This window comes from Scyliorhinus canicula, chromosome 29, assembly GCF_902713615.1.
Source record: "Scyliorhinus canicula chromosome 29, sScyCan1.1, whole genome shotgun sequence".
In the NCBI taxonomy this organism is placed as follows: Eukaryota; Metazoa; Chordata; class Chondrichthyes; order Carcharhiniformes; family Scyliorhinidae; genus Scyliorhinus; species Scyliorhinus canicula.
This window is the reverse complement of record NC_052174.1, coordinates 11,199,974-11,216,519: the sequence shown is the minus strand read 5'-3', so window position 1 is coordinate 11,216,519 and position 16,546 is coordinate 11,199,974. Positions and strand designations below refer to the sequence as shown.

Below are 16,546 nucleotides of genomic sequence, written 5' to 3'. Positions count from 1 at the left end.
TCTGTGTGTGTGTCTATGTGTGTCTGTCTGTGTGTGATGTGTCTGTGTGTGTGTGTGTCTATGTATGCCCGTGTGTGTGTCTGTATGTGTGTCTATGTGTGTCTGCCTGTGTGAGAGTGTACGTGTGTGTATGGCTGTCCATGTCTATGTGTATCTGTCTGTGTGTGTGTCTATGTGTATCTGTCTGTGTGTGTGCCTATGTGTGTCTGTCTGTGTGTGTGTCTATGTGTGTCTGTCTGTGTGTGTGTCTATGTGTGTCTGTCTGCATGTGAGTGAATGTCTGTGTGTGTCTGTGTGTGTGTCGATGTGTGCCTCTCCGTGTGTGTCTGTGTGTGTCTATTTGTGCCTGTCTGTGTGTGCGAGTGTATGTGTGTGTGTGTGTGTGTGTCTGGGTGTGTGTCTGTGTGTGCCTGTCTGTGTGTATGTCCATGTTTGCCTGCCTGTGTGTGTGTGTCTGTCTGTGTGTGTGTGTGTGTGTCTATGCGTGCCTGTCTTTGTGTGACTGTATGTATGTGTCTGTCTGTGTGTGCATGTCTGTGTGTGAGTCTGTGTGTGCCTGTCTGTGCGTGAGAGTATGTGTGTTTGTGTGTGCATCTAACTGCGTGCGAGTGAATGTTGTGTGTGTCTATGTGAGACCCTCTGTGTGTGAGTGTATGTGTGTCTGTGTGTACCTGTTTGTGTGTGAGTGCATGTGTGTGTCTATGTGAGACCCTCTGTGTGTGAGTGTATGTGTGTGTCTGTGTGTACCTGTTTGTGTGTGTGTGTATGTGTGCCTGTCTGTGTGTGTGTCTGTGTGTGTGTATCTATTTCTATATGTGTGTCTATGTCTGCCTGTCTGTATGTGTGTGTGTGTATCTGGGTATGTGTCTGTGTGTGGCTGTCTGTCTGTGTGTGTGTGTGTGTGTCTCTATGTGTGCCTGTCTGTGTGTGCGAGTATATGTGTGTGTATCTGTGTGTGTGTGTGTCTATGTGTACCTGTCTTTGTATGAGTGTATGTGTGTGTCTGTATGCACATGTTTGCCTGTCTGTGTGTGTGTCTGTGTGTGAGTGTATGTATGCATGTCCATGTGTGTGTCTATGTCTGCCTGTCTGTATGTGTGTGTGTGTGTGTCTGTCTGTCTGACCGTGTCTATGTGTGTGACTATGTTTGCCTGTCTGTGTGTGAGTGTGTGTGTGTGTCTGTGTGTGCTTGTCTGTGTGTTATGGGCCAGGGTCTAGAGAACCCCAAAGTGTATCATGGAGTTCACCTGACCCACAACTTTTTACTAGATTGTGGTATGGGGAGCACACGGCCCACTCTACAGGTGTGGTACAGCAGAAATGGAAAAGTATTTTTTAAAAGCAAAACAACGTTTATTCTATGAACTCAAGTTAACCTTTTTAAAACATACAGTGAACATCTTAGCAACCATCAATTCAAATACAGCCCCCTAAGAATACAACACTAAGTAATCCTTTAAGCTTTCCTTTTAACATCCATAAGACTTAAACAAAACCTTTAAACAGAAGCACATCAGGTTAAACTCCCTACTGAGAGCAGTTATTAGTTTTAAATCACCAAGGATAGAATTACAGTCTTTAGATTTCAGAGAGAGACTCTAATACCCCTTCTGGCTGTGACTGCAGATCTCCAGCTCTCAAAACGAAACTAAAACACACCCTGCAGCAAACAGCCTAAAACGAAAGTAAAAAGCTGACAGACAGCCCAGCTCCACCCACTCTCTGACATCACTGCAGTAATAAACATCCATTTCTTAAAGGTACTCTCACTACAGATATTTATATACACACCCATTTATAAACACCCATTTCTTAAAGGTACACTCACATGACATGTGTGTGAGTGTATGTGTACGTATTTTTGGGTCTGAATATGGAGTGTGTGTGTGCCCGTGTACGTGGGTGTGAGAGTGTGTATCAGTGTAGAGTGTGTATGTTTGTGTAATGCGTGAGTTTCTGTGAGTGTGTGTGTTTGTGTAAGTCAGTGTATAGAGGATGGTGTGCGTATGAGTGTACGTGTCAGTGTACAAGTGTGAGTGTATTTGTGCTGGCCTGTGAGTATAAAGTGGATGTGTGTGTGTGTCTCAGTCTATGCGTGTGTCAATCTGTGATTATGCCTGGGTGTGCCAGCCTGTGAGTGTGCCAATCTGTGAGTGTGTCAGTCGGTGAGTGTGCCAGTCTTTGAATGTGCCAAACTGTGAGTGTGTCAGTAAGTGAGTGTGTCAGTCTGTGAGTGTGTCAGTCTGCGTGTGTGTCAGTCTGTGAGTGTGTCAGTCTGTGAGTGTGTCAGTCTGTGAGTGTGCCAGTCTGCGAGTGTGCCAGTCTGTGACTGCGTCAGCCATCGAGTGTATCAGTCTGCGGGTGAGTCAGTCTGCGAGTGTGTAAGAGTGTGAATGTGTCAGAGTATGTCAGTCTGTGACTGTGTCAGCCTGTGAGTTTGGCTGAGTGTGCCATTCTGTGAGTGTGCCAATCGGTGAGTGTCAGTTTATGACTGTGCCAATCTGCGTGTGTCAGTCTGTGAGTGTGTCAGTCTGCAAGTGTGCCAGTCTGCGAGTGTGCCAGTCTGTGAGTGTGTCAGTCGGTGAGTGTGTCAGTTGGTGAGTGTGCCAGTCTGTGAGTGTGTCAGTCGGTGAGTGTGTCAGTTGGTGAGTGTGCCAATCTGTGAGTGTGTCACCCTGTGAGTGTGCCAGTCTGCGAGTGCGTCAGTCTGCGCGTGTGCCAGTCTGTAAGTGTGCCACCCCATGAGTGTGCCACCCTGTGAGTGTGCCAGTCTGCGAGTGTGTCAGTCTGTGCATGTGCCACCCCGTGAGTGTGCCAGTCTGCGAGTGTGTCAGTCTGCAAGTGTGCCAGCTTGTGAGTGTGTCAGCCTGTGAGTGTGTCAGTCTGCGAGTGTGCCAGTGTACGAGTGTGCCAGCTTGTGAGTGTGTCAGTCTGTGAGTGTGCCAGTCTGTGAGTGTGCCAGTCTGCGAGTGTGTCAGTCTGTGAGTGTTCCAGTCTGTGAGTGTGCCAGCTTGTGCGTGTGTCAGCCTGTGAGTGTGCCAGTCTGCGAGTGTGTAAGCTTGTGAGTGTGCCAGTCTGTGAGTGTGCCAGTCTGTGAGTGTGCCAGTCTGTGAGTGTGCCAGTCTGTGAGTGCATCAGTCTGTAATTGTGCCACCCCATGAGTGTGCCAGCTTGTGAGTGTGTCAGCCTGTGAGTGTATCAGTCTGCGAGTGTGTAAGCTTGTGAGTGTGCCAGTCTGTGAGTGTGCCAGTCTGTGAGTGTGTCAGTCTGTGAGTGTGCCAATCTGTGAGTGTGTCAGTCAGTGAGTGTGTCAGTCTGTGAGTGTGCCAGTCTGTGAGTGTGTCAGTCGGTGAGTGTGTCAGTCGGTGAGTGTGTCAGTCTGTGAGTGTGCCAGTCTGTGAGTGTGCCAGTCTGTGAGTGTGCCAGTCTGTGAGTGTGTCAGTTGGTGAGTGTGCCAGTCTGTGAGTGTGTCAGTCTGTGAGTGTGTCAGTTGGTGAGTGTGCCAGTCTGTGAGTGTGTCAGTCTGTGAGTGTGTCAGTTGGTGAGTGTGCCAGTCTGTGAGTGTGTCAGTCTGTGAGTGCCAGTCGTTGATGGTGCCAGTCTGCAAGTGTGCCGGTCTGCGATTGTGTAAGAGTGTGAGTGTGTCAGAGTAAGTGTAAGCAGGCAGTGACTCGGAGTGTGACTTTCCCCAGACTTACTGCAGTGTACCGGGCAGGTGGAAGAAGTGACAGCTCCCAGTGGCAGTGCTGCCGTGTTGCTGTGTAGCTTTAACTGGACAGGGAGGCTCCCTGAGGTTCGCCAAGTGACCTGGCAGAAATCAACCGAGGGCGGCCCCCTCCTGGTGGTCCACACGCGTGATCTGTTCCAGGAGAACAAGAACCAGAACAGGGAGTTTGCCGGACGGACGGACTTGGCAGCCAGTTGGTTCGAGAAGAGAGATGCCTCGTTGAATTTGTCGAACATCTCGATAAACGACACCGGCCTCTATCAGTGTCAGATCTCCACCGAGAGACCAAAATCTTCGGGCGTCTGTGCTGATATCAAGTTGACTGTCACCCCAGGTGAGGAAAGTCCGTCCTTCACTACCTGACAGGCTGAACTCTTCTCGGCCGCTCGACTGTGGCAGCCTTCACATTAAGCATCACTCTAACTTTCTCTCCCTTTCTTTCCAATTTATTTTTTGCGCCTCTTTCTCCCCCCCTCCCCCTCTCTCTTTCCCCTCTCTGCCTTTATCCTTTCACTGTCACTCTTCTATCAATCTCTCTCCCTCTCTCACTCTCTACCTCCCTCCCTCTCTCTCTGCCTCCCCCTCCCCCCACCGTCTCCCACCCTCCTGGGTACTCCTCTTTCTCTTCTACCGTTCCCTCTCACTCCCTGATCCTCCCTCTTTGCCTTCCCATCTTTAACCCCCACCCCCCCCACCCTCCCAAAATTCCACGCTCCCACATTTGGGAGTCATTAGATGGTGGTGGGGGAAATGTGTGTGTGTGGGCAGTGGGGGGGGGGGGGGGGGGTGTGGGCAGTGGGGGGGGGGGGGGGTGTGGGCAGTGGGGTGTGTGGGCAGTGGGGGGGTGTGGGCAGTGGGGGGGGTGTGGGCAGTGGGGTGTGTGGGCAGTGGGGGGGTGTGGGCAGTGGGGGGGTGTGGGCAGTGGGGGGGGTGTGTGGGCAGTGGGAGGGGTGTATGTGTGGGCAGTGGGAGTGGTATGTGTGTGGGCAGTGGGAGGGGTATGTGTGTGGGCAGTGGGGGGGGGTTATGTATGTGTGTGGGCACGGGGGGGTTGGGAGATTATGTGTGTGTGGGCACGGGGGGTTGGGGGGTTATGTGTGTGTGGGCACGGGGGGTTGGGGGGTTATGTGTGTGTGTGGGCATGGGGGGTTGGGGGGGATGTGTGTGTGTGGGCACGGGGGGTTGGGGGGTATGTGTGTGTGGGCACGGGGGGTTGGGGGGTTATGTGTGTGTGTGGGCACGGGGGGTTATGTGTGTGTGGGCACGGGGGGTTGGGGGTTATGTGTGTGTGGGCATGGGGGGTTATGTGTGTGTGTGGGCACGGGGGGTTGGGGGTTATGTGTGTGTGTGGGCACGGGGGGTTGGGGGGGTTATGTGTGTGTGTGGGCACGGGGGGTTGGGGGGGATGTGTGTGTGTGGGCACGGGGGGGTTGGGGGGTTATGTGTGTGTGTGGGCACGGGGGGTTGGGGGGGATGTGTGTGTGGGCACGGGGGAGGTGGGAAGGGGGTGTGCGGTGGGATTTGGGGGCTGCCGGAAGGCCGAAGCTGACACAGGAAGGTCTGACCGGGTTTTGCTTTGTTTGGGGTTTGACAGGTGCCGCTGAGGCCTCGTGTGTACCCAGCGTCCTCCTGCTCACCGGCCTGGCCCTCGCCTCTCTCCTCAGCTGATGGGAGCTGGAAACCTTCGCAGCAGGTCAGTGATGAGGCAGAAAATGGCGCCTCACCCACTCCCTCCGACCCTCTGGACCCTGCTGGCCCCCCCCCCTCCCCCTGTTTCCTGTGCCCCCCTCTCGCGGTGCCTTCTCCCCTGAAGCCTGCCCGCCTCATTGCCCGATAACCCCATTTCGGATCGAGGCCTGCCTGAACATGGCCGTCCGCCATTTTTTGTCAGTCTCCAGGTTTCACTGGGTCACCCACAAGCCCAGACCCAACCCGGGGCCTCAAACCTCGGAACAACGACTGAAGGAGGAATAGGAGGAGGCCATTCAGCCCCTCGTTCCTGCCCTGCCGTTCTGGACCACAGCGGTTGATCGCACTGAGGCCCCAACTCTGCTTTCCCATGACCCTCGGCTCCCTTGCCAACTCAAACTCGAGGAACGACGCCTCGCCTTTCGATCAGGCGCTCAACTCCCGGGAGATCCCGCTAACGACCACCAGGGGCCGCCTCTCGCCTGCGAGGGAGCCGGAGTATCGCGCCCAATGTGTCAATTCAAGCGGGGGAAAGTGAGGTGCAGCCCCCCCCATCCCTCCTCCCCCCCCCCCCCCCCCACCATCATGGAATTCCATTCCAAGAACCAGCCCCCAGCCACGCCCGATGGTTGATGGGCAACAGGACCCATGCGGTGTCCTGCGCACTGAGGGAGAGAGTCTGCCTCGCACAATCCATCCAAAATCTTTGCCATCCTGGCGGCTAAGTCACTGGGAACTGGATTATTTTGTTCATCGAGGTGCCTCCCGCCTTTCGATGTGAATATTTTTCTACTTTAACCCTCGCCATCTCCGCTAAAATCTGTTTTCTTCGTGAGGAACTTGTGAAGGGGGGCCAAAACCAAGATGGCTGCCTCGTATGTTTAATGACATCATCAAGCCCTGGCTCATAACCTGAACGCAATTAAACAAATAATTAAAGGGGGGAGGCAGCATCATTTCCAAGTGCGCAATCCTCGAAAACCAAATCAGTAAATCCTCCGGGAATGTTGTCATTAAGAACCCATCTGGTTGACTAATGACCCTTCAGGGAGGGTAAATCCTTGCCCGGGGTTGGCCGTCACCTCAGCGATGCGATTAACTGCCTTCCCGGGCAATTAGGGATGGGCAACAAATGCCGGGCTTGCCAGCGATGCCCACATCCCAGAAAAGAACAAATGAAACATTTGGGAGCGGGTGCTTGGGATTCAATTGTGAGGGGAGCAGACAGGCATCTCTGCGGCCGCAAAAGAGACTCCCGGATGGTATGTTTCCCCCCCTGGTGCCATGTGCTAATGGAGTGGAGAGCTGTAGACCTCCACCACTCTCTGACTCTTAACTCCCTCGGAAATGGCCGAGCAATTCACTCGGCAGTCCAAGGGCAATGAGGGAGGTGGAGCAAATGCTCGAAAAGGACATTTCACCGCCTCCCACGCTATCGCGGGATTTAACCAGAGAACCTTTTTTCAGATCATCCCTTTCCGTCAGCGAGGTCCTCAGCATTTCCAGCAGCATCGACGGAGCGGCGCGACGGCACAGCGGTTAGCACTGCTGCCTCACGGCGCCAGGGTCCCAGGTTCGATTCCCGGCTGGGTCACTGTCTGTGCGGAGTCTGCACGTTCTCCCCGTGTCTGCGTGGGTTTCCTCCGGGTGCTCCGGTTTCCTCCCACAGTCCAAAGATGTGCGGGTTAGGGTGGGTCGACCGTGTTAAATTGCCCCTTAGTGTCCAAAAAGGTTAGGTGGAGTTACTGGGTTATGGGGCTAGGCTCTTTCCAAGGGTCGGTGCAGACTCGATGGGCCGAATGGTCTTCTTCTGCACTGTAGGGATTCTATGAAACCGGGGGTAATGGTGGGCATTCTATTCCTCGCCGGCAGTGGCTGGTAGTTGGGGATAAAAGATGTGTCGTCACCGACCTGTCCCAGGTATGGTTTACTCACGCTGGCTGAGTTTGGCCTTGTGGGGCCTGGTTGAGAATGCCCCACCTCCATGCCTGCAGGTGACCTCCTATGCACCCTGTCCCACCAAACTGTTCCACCCCCAGCACCTTCCTACCAGCCTGGCCCCAGCCAAACCCTGGTCTTCCGTTCACACAGATTCGATGCGCTCCTCAAGTTTTTGGACTGCCTGCAGTTCCAGTATCGTCCACCACTGGCGGTGGCGCTGCTGAGACCGTGTTCTCTACTCGCTTCAGGGTGTTGAGTGTTCAGGATTGCGATGGGCAGGTTTCATCGCCCGTGGGCTGGGGGAGGGGGGGGGGGGCGGTGTAATCATTGGCCAGAAAGTGAGCTGGACTACCCACTACCCGAGCAGGTCAGAGGCTGGGAATCCTGCGGAGAGTAACTCACCTCCTGACCCCCCCCCCCCCGCAAAGCCTGTCCACGATCTACAAGGACACAAGTCAGGAGTGCGATGGATACTCTCCACTTGCCTGGATGAGCGCAGCTCCAACAACACTCAAGAAGCTCAACGCCATCCAGGACAAAGCAGCCCCGCTTGATTGGCTCCCCCATCCACAAACATTCACTCCCTCCCCCACCGACGCACAGTGGCAGCCGTGTGTACCGTCTACAAGATGCACCGCAGCAACTGACCAAGGCTCCTTAGGCAGCACCTTCCAAACCCACGGCCTCTACCATCTAGAAGGACAAGGGCAGCAGATACCTGGGAACCCCTCCACCTGGAGGTTCCCCTCCCAGTCACTCACCACCCCGACTGGGAAATATATCGGCCGTTCCTTCACTGTCACTGGGGGCAACATCCTGGAACTCCCTCCCTAACAGCACAGGGGGTGTACCTACACCACAGGGACTGCAGCGGGCTCAAGGAGGGGGCTCACCCACCACCTTCTGAAGGGGCAACTAGGGATGGGCAACGAATACTCTCCATTCAGACACATCGGACCCAGATTCTCAACCCAAGTCTTTGTCATCTGTCCAGGTCGCTCAGTCCCCGATTCTGATAACCTCCTCGTGAAGCATTACCTTGAAGTGGCTATATAAATGCACATCATTGACAAATGATGTCTTTGCTTATTTTCAGGTCTTGTACATATATTCAGAACTCGGAAACAAAAGATGTGTGCCTGCTCCTGTCAGAATTGATACTGGAACGTTCCAGCAAGTCGACAAAATAGTTGTTTTGCATGTGACCTGTGTGTCTCGGTCGATTTATCCCGCCTGTCTGCTCCGTGCGTTCGTTTTTCCCTGTTCCTTTGTTTTGCGTGCTTCCCGCTCACCTTCCGGCCAAAGGGGCGCTATTCGGGGACCCCGGGGAGGCTACTTTTCCCAGAGTTTCGCCCCTAACCATCCCAGGGAGCCCATTCCAGAGCCCGGGACAGACACCCACCGTCGCCGATTCGCGCCCTCACTCACCAACGTCAAACCTCTCGGTTGGCCGCCGCGTGGCGAACGGGGGGCTTTTGGGCAGGAGGGGGCGGGGTCTGCACCTCAAACCCACAGCATAACGGGCACAGGAGGGTCCAGTTCCCCAACCCCCGCACTGCCCATCCGCCACACCGCTCCCACTCGCCACCTTCCACTCCTCCCCCCGCCACCCCCCACCAAGTCCCCCACCTGTCGTTTCCCCAGCAACACAGGCCTACCAAAGGTTTAACACTCGGCCAGCCAGTGATAGATTGGCTACAAATTGGTTCCCAATAATAATTGGCTGAGCGGACCCGGTCACAGGTAGGGATCTCCTCGCGTTGTCCCAGGTCTGTACCGAACCTCAAGGTCAATAACGTGCCCTGGGGGGTTGCTCTGGCAAGGGGGGTTTTAGACCGTCTGGCGTTTTGGGAAATGGATGGGTCGCTGAATAATAGACTCTAACCTCAAACCTTACCCTTAACCTTGACCCTTAACCCTAATTATTAATCCCTAATCTTACCCCGACCCCTAAATCGAACAACAAAAATTTAGCCCTAACCTCTCATACAATCCTAACCCTGACTACCAACTCCAGCCCTAACCCTTCACGCAACCCCGAACCCTAACCCTAGCCCTAACCCGAACCCGAACCCTAACCCTAGCCCTAACCCTAACCCTAACCCTAACCCTGACTACCAACTCCAGCCCTAACCCCTCACGCAACTCCTAACCCTAACCCTAATACTAACGACTGACCTCTCACCATATCCCCTAACCATAACCCTAACCCTAATACTAACCCTAACCCTAACCCTAATACTAACGACTGACCTCTCACATTAACCCCAACCCTAACCCAACCCTAACCCTAACCCCTCACGCAACCCCTAACCCTAACTAAACTATTAACCCCTCACCCTCATCCCCACCTTAAGCCCTAATACTAACCCAAACCCTAACCCCTAACCCTAACCCCAACCCCTCACTCTAACCCCCAACCTAACCCCTAATACTAACCACTGACCTCTCACCCTAACCCCTAATACTAACCACTAACCCTAACCCTAACACCCTAACCCTAACCTTAACCCTAATACTAACCCAAACCCTTCGCTCTAACCCTAACCCTAACCCTAACCCTATCCCCCAAGACAAACTCTAACCCTAACCCTAACTAACCACTAACCCTAACCCCTAATACTAACCACTAAACTCAACCCTCACCCAACCCCTAAATCTAACCACCAACCCGAACCCTAACCTCTCACAACCACTAATACAAACCACTAACCCTTCGCTCTAACCCCCAACCTATCCCCTAATACTAACTCTAACCCTAACCCTAACCACTAAACCCAACCCTAACCAACCCCTAAAACTAACCCCTACCGTAGCCCTAACCCTAACCTATCCCCTAATACTAATCACTAACCCTAACGCTATGCCTAACCCTAACTAACCACTAACCCTAACCCCTAATACTAACCACTAAACCCAACGCCTAAAACTAACCACTAACCCTAACCCGAACCCTAACCCTAACCACTAACCCTAACCCTAACACTAACCCATCCTAAACCTAACCCTAACCCTAATTTTGAACCTTAACTGGAACCCCAACCCTAACCCTAAAGCCAAACCCTAACCCTAACCAACCCGAACCCTAACCCTAACCCAAACCCTAACCCCAACCATGACCCTAACCCGCCTCAACCATAACCCGAACCCTAACCCCACCCTAACCCTAACCATAACCCCTAAACCCTAACCCTAACCCCACCCTGACCCTAACCCTAACCCCTAAATTCTAACCCTAACCCTGCCCTAACCCCAACCCTAACCCCACCTTAACCCTAACCCTAAACCCTAACACTAAACCCTAACCCTAACCCTAACCCCTAACCCTAACCCACCCTACCCCTAATCCCTAACCCCTAACCCTAACCCTAACCCTAAACCCCACCCTAAGCCTAACCCTAACCCCTAAACCCTAACCCTAAACCCTAACCCCACCCTAATCCTAACCCTTAAACCCTAACCCAAACCCTAACCCCTAAACCATAACCCTAAACCCTAACCCCACCCTAACCCTAACCCCTAAACCCTAACCCTAACCCTCACCCTAACTCTAAATCCTAACCCTAACCCCACTCTAACCCTAACCACTAACCCTAACCCCTAACCCTAACCACTTAACCCAAACCCCAACCCTTCCAATTAATTTCAAGCATTAAAACTTAATCCTCACCCTTAATCCTACCCCAGAATACTGAACCCAACCCCAACCTAACCATGAAATCTAATCTCTAACCTAACCCTGAATACCTCACCCTCACCATTAACTTTTATCCCTGACAGATAGTCCAAACAATTTACCTCCAACTCAACCCATTGACTCTAACCCCAAACATCTGACCCTAACCACAAACCCCTATCGTTTAAACCCTGAACCTAACCCCTGACCCTAACCCCTGAATCTAACCTCTGAACCTAACCCCTGACCCCTGAACCTGACCCCTGAACGTAACCCCTCAACCTAACCCCTCAACCTGACCCCTCAACCTGACCCCTGAATCTGACCCCGGAACCTGACCCCTCAACCTAACCCCTGAACTTAACCCCTGAACCTGACCCCTGAACCTGATCCCTGAACCTAACCCCTGAACTTAACCCCTGAACCTTAGCCCCTCACCCTAACTACTAACCTTAACCCCGAGCCAAGAATAATTGATTACAAATATATTACCACCGACTCCTGATCCTACCCACCATCCTCGAACCCCAAACTCCCAAATCCCTAAATGGCACAGGACCCGCGGTCACCCTGCCCGGTCGATGTCAGGCCCATAGCAACCCAAAAAAGCCCTGATTCAGATGGAATGCGGAACCTGTGCTGACAAAGTAGTCCCTTTGTTAAAGCGTGTCTCGTGTAAAAGTGGTGTGTGCAGAATGTCGACCCCATAACTAGGCCCCGAAATAGATGTGAAACAGTGGGTGTCCCAAGATGGCCGCCTTCTCAAGGGGGCGTTAAGGGACGGGCAACAAACGCCGGGTCCAGCCCTTGTTTCCCCCTTTTTCCCTCTGGAGTGTCCTGTTTGGTTTTGTCCTGTCGAGTGTTTGGTGGTGGGAATGTCAACGAGGACAGGGAGCCACCTCCTGCTCAGCCAGGCGGAAAGGACACCGCTCACGGGCGGGAATCGCGATCCCTGAGCGGGGCCCATGGGGGTGGGCGCGGGGTGGGGGGCACAGATAACGTTTGTCACTCCCAGGCGAGAGTCCCGATGGACGGACAGGTGCCTTTTCCTTGTGGATTGGCCCCTCCCCCCTCCGACTGTCTCACCCCTCATTGTCCCGTGTGTTAGACTCACTGTGCAAGACTGCGCTCGTCCCGAGTGTTGCCACGGTTGACGGGCCACTCTGGGAGACCACGTCAATGCATTGCTGCCCCGTCCCCATGGTTGCTGATGCCCCGTGATGGTGCCACGGTTACCCGTGATGGCGGTGATGCCTGGGGTGCTGTCGCTGCCGGTGATGTCCATTGGTCACCTCGATGTTCACGTTGACGCTAACCGCCCCGTCGATACCCGAATCGGTGCTTTTGTCCCCGGTAGGGTCGGTGCTGACGCCCTTCTCTTCCCGCGTGGCTATCGTGACGACCCCCACTTTTCCCTCGGCCCCCCCCCCCCCCTCTCGTGCCAATACCCAAAAACCCTGGATCTCTTCACGTTCCTCAATTGGAGTGCGACCCGCTTTTGGGGGGGTGAGAACGGGGGACGAGATCCTCTCAGGTGGCGATGCCTGGGCCTGATTGCCACTAACTGGCGATCTTACCGTCCGCCCTATTTGCATGTCCCTTCAGACTGAACTCTCCTTCAATGTCTGCTCGATATTTCAATCTGTGTCTCAGCCACTGACTGCTGTTACCTCTGATGGAATAAAACTGCTTTTTTTCTGCACTGACCACCTCTAAGTCTGTTCTTGCTTGGGTCCCCACGCCGGCCGATCGTGGAAACCCACGGCGACGGGTCCTGGGGTTTTCCTTCCCGCAGGCCCGAATCGGACATCAAAACCTGCGGCGGGACAGGAAACTTGTACATCAATTTCAAATACTCAAAACGCAGCTATTTCTAACGGTGCGCACTCTCAAATACATTGTCGATTTGGTCACACCGGGATGTTTGTGAGGCAAATTACATCGCGGATAATAATATGGCCAATCCACCCTGACCTGCACATCTTTGGACTTGTGGGAGGAAACCGGAGCACCCGGAGGAAACCCACGCAGACACGGGGGAGAACGTGCAAACTCCGCACAGATTCCTCAGCGGGGAATCAAACCTGGGACCCTGGAGCTGTGAGGGGGCAGTGCTAACCACTGTGCCGCCCAGTTTCCAAATGAGATAAGGGTTCCTGCCTCTGCCGCCCTGCCAGCGGCCCTTCGAACCTCCCAGCTCCCACTCTAACTCTGTACCCCATTTGCATGTGGTCCACTCACTCCCTGTTCTTTCTATTCAGACCCTTCGTCATTTTGTACGTTTCACGTTCGCTCGCCCCTCAGCCTTGCAAGGAAAATAAGCCCAGTTTATCCAATCATATCAGTGCAGAAGGAGGCCATTCGGCCCATCGAGTCTGCGCCAACCCTCCAGTGCAGGCAACATCTTCATGAATCTCCTCTGAAACCTCTCTGGTGCGAACACATCTCTTGATTGATGGAGAGGCCAGTGCTGACAGTGGCTGGACCAGAGTTGTGTGCAATCCCAGCATCCTCTGCACCAGGCCTCGGCTATTAAAGGCAAGCAGCCCACAAGCCACCTTGACCACCGTTTCTCACAATTTCAGGGGATGCTGTGGACTCTTCCTCTTCTCCTTTCGATAGGCTCCTTTTTATCCCCCCTCGCTTTAGGGGCCCAATCGGTCGACCGAAAAGCTTTCTGAACTTGGTGTCGCCTGACGCCGAGGGTTCCTCAAAAGGAACCTCTGGAGGCTGCCCTCGTGATTGGTATGAAATGGGGGCCGGGGGCGGAAGGGAAGGGGGGGGGGGGAAGCGTTTCCGACTGATTTAGCTTATTTTTACATATATAGAATCATTGAACCCCTGTGGTGCAGAAAGAGGCCGTTCGGCCCATCGAGTCTGCACCGACCCTCTGAAAGAGTTCCCTGCGAAGGCCCCTGCCCCCCCTCCCTATCCCCCGAACCCAGTAACTCCACCCAAGGGAGGACAACAGCATTGAGGAACGAGTGCCTCCAGTTTTAACCCCGTGTTTCGGGACACCCCCCCCCCCCCTCGGGGCCAGAGGGCACGTTGGAGTGAGGGAGAGGGGAGGGACCCAGTTCATGTGGGCCCACAGGTGTCCAGTGCCATGGCCGAGGAAAGGGGTCCGCGAAGGAAGTGCGAGCAGTGAAGAGCTGGCATGGCGGGACGGTGGGTTAGCACTGCTGCCTCACAGCGCCAGGGACCCGGGTTCGATTCCGGCCTCGGGTCACTGTCTGTGCGGAGTCTGCACGTTCCTCCCCGTGCCTGCGTGGGTTTCCCCCGGGTGCTCCGGTTTCTTCCCACAGTCCAAAGATGTGCAGGTTAGGGTGGATCGGACATGATAAATTGCCCCTTAGTGTCCAGGGATGCGCAGGTTAGATGGGGTAGGGGGATAAGATGGGGGAGTGCGCTACTCTTTCAGAGGGTCACTCTGGCCTCGATGGGCCAAACGGCGTCCTTCCCAATGGAGGGATTCCATGGAATAGGATTAAAAAGTCAGCTGTAAAACTTGCTCCGTGTGGACTAGCGCTGGGTGTGTCCGAGTGTGAGACACAGATGAAAAAAAACCGAAGCAGAAATTGCCCCCCGATCTGACGGGTAGAAATACAGATTTCGCTCAAACTCCGATTGCTGGAAGCAAGTCGCAAGTAAGCAAAGCTACAACGGAACAGGAATCAAGGCAGATTCTCAGTGTGGTAGTCACCACTAGTAGTACATTGCATGTATTACTGCACTTCCCGTAGAGCCTGCTGGCTCCGCCCAGTAGGCGGAGTATAAAAGTGTGTGCTCACCAAGCTGCAGCCATTCTAGTTCCAGCTACAGGAGGCACCACATCTTGCACAATAAATAGATGCACTATTGTTGTAGTCAATATTTTCCCTGCTTCTAGACTGTGAATGAATGATGCAAACATGATTCATTAGGTAAGCAAAACTGAACTTTATTTACGAATTAGAACTGACTGCTAGCAGTAATGGCTGAGACTTGAAGTCGGAAGGCAGTCAAGTACGAACTGCTGAGTCCGTCCCAAATCTGCGATATTACAGAAGAATAAGGCGATTTTTATACATTATCGGATCAAGATAGCTTGGTCAGGAATTTGATCAAAAGTAAAACATAAGTAATGATCATTACAATGGCGTCTCCTTGTTGACCTTTAGAGGACTCGGGTCTCATGTCATTATCTTGTCTTTGTTTTAAGCGATGGACAAATTTGTTTACGTACAGGAAGAGACAGTTTTTCAGCTTGGTATGTATTGAGACTGCTTCTAGTCTCATGACGAAAACGCCTTATCCTAGAATTTCAGAGTCACCCAGTTCTCAGGTCAAGTTGACCTCGGCTGTTTGTATCTGTGTATTTTGTATCTGTGAAATATGTGAAATCAGTTTAAATTCAATTGTACCAAGAAGACTTGACTAGTTTTCCCATCATGCCATTATTTGCTTCACACAATACCGCACTTTCAATCGCCACAAAGACGGAAGTAGTGGAATAATCGAGGCTTTATTGAGCAAAGATGTGGCGCCTCCTGTAGCTGGAACCAGAATGGCTGCAGCACCGGCGAGCACACACATTTATACTCCGCCTACTGGGCGGAGCCAGCAGGCAGGGATTTACCCATGTACCTCTACTATACGGGCAGTCCCGTAATACATGTAATATACTACTAGTGGTGACTACCGCACTCAGCTACACCGTGGAAACAAGAATCGCTAAACTAACTTTGGCAGCACAGTAGCATGGTGGTTAGCATAAATGCTTCACTGCGCCAGGGTCCCAGGTTCGATTCCCGGTTGGGTCACTGTCTGTGCGGAGTCTGCACGTCCTCCCCCTGTGTGCGTGGGTTTCCTCCGGGTGCTCCGGTTTCCTCCCACAGTCCAAAGATGTGCGGGTTAGGTGGATTGGCCATGCTAAATTGCCCATAGTGTCCTAAAAAGTAAGGTTAATGGGAGGGAGTTGTTGGATTACAGGTATAGGGTGGATACGTGGGTTTGAGTAGGGTGATCATTGCTCGGCACAACATTGAGGGCCGAAGGGCCTGTTCTGTGCTGTACTGTTCTATGTTCTATGTTCTAAACATTCAACTGCAGTCAAATGGCCTCAATGCCTCCCCGTCTACCCCCTGGCTCGTGTATCTCTTCTCAAAACTTAATTTGGACTCACTTTTCATTTCCAATCTGTGCGAACGTCGGTACATGTGTCACATTATCTTTCCTCGTGGATGGCAGCCGGGAAACCCATTCTTCCTTCAACTCAAAAAAAGGCCGGGTAAATTGGCTCCATTTCAAACATCAATGCATTGGGAGTGAGAATGGTTCTCCCCGAGGGAAGGGATCGCTTTTAAATCAATCTCGTGACCCACCGAAGGGGGTTTGATAAAGGTAAGGGAGCCAGCTCATCCTTCGTCACCCGAGGTATAATAATTTGGGGGGGGAGGTAACTATCATGCTGAGATAGAACATTACAGCGCAGTACGGGCCCTTCGGCCCTCGATGTTGCGCCGACCTGTGAA

General features: G+C 53.2%; 1 long non-coding RNA gene across 1 annotated transcript; it reads left to right on the top strand.

Moving 5' to 3' along the window:
• The first annotated feature begins 3,676 nt into the window (after window positions 1-3,676).
• On the top strand, window positions 3,677-9,786 carry LOC119958449. The gene is made up of 3 exons (XR_005459029.1): window positions 3,677-4,061; window positions 5,322-5,420; window positions 8,454-9,786. It is a non-coding gene; the product is annotated as an uncharacterized LOC119958449 (long non-coding RNA).
• The last annotated feature ends 6,760 nt before the right edge of the window (window positions 9,787-16,546 follow it).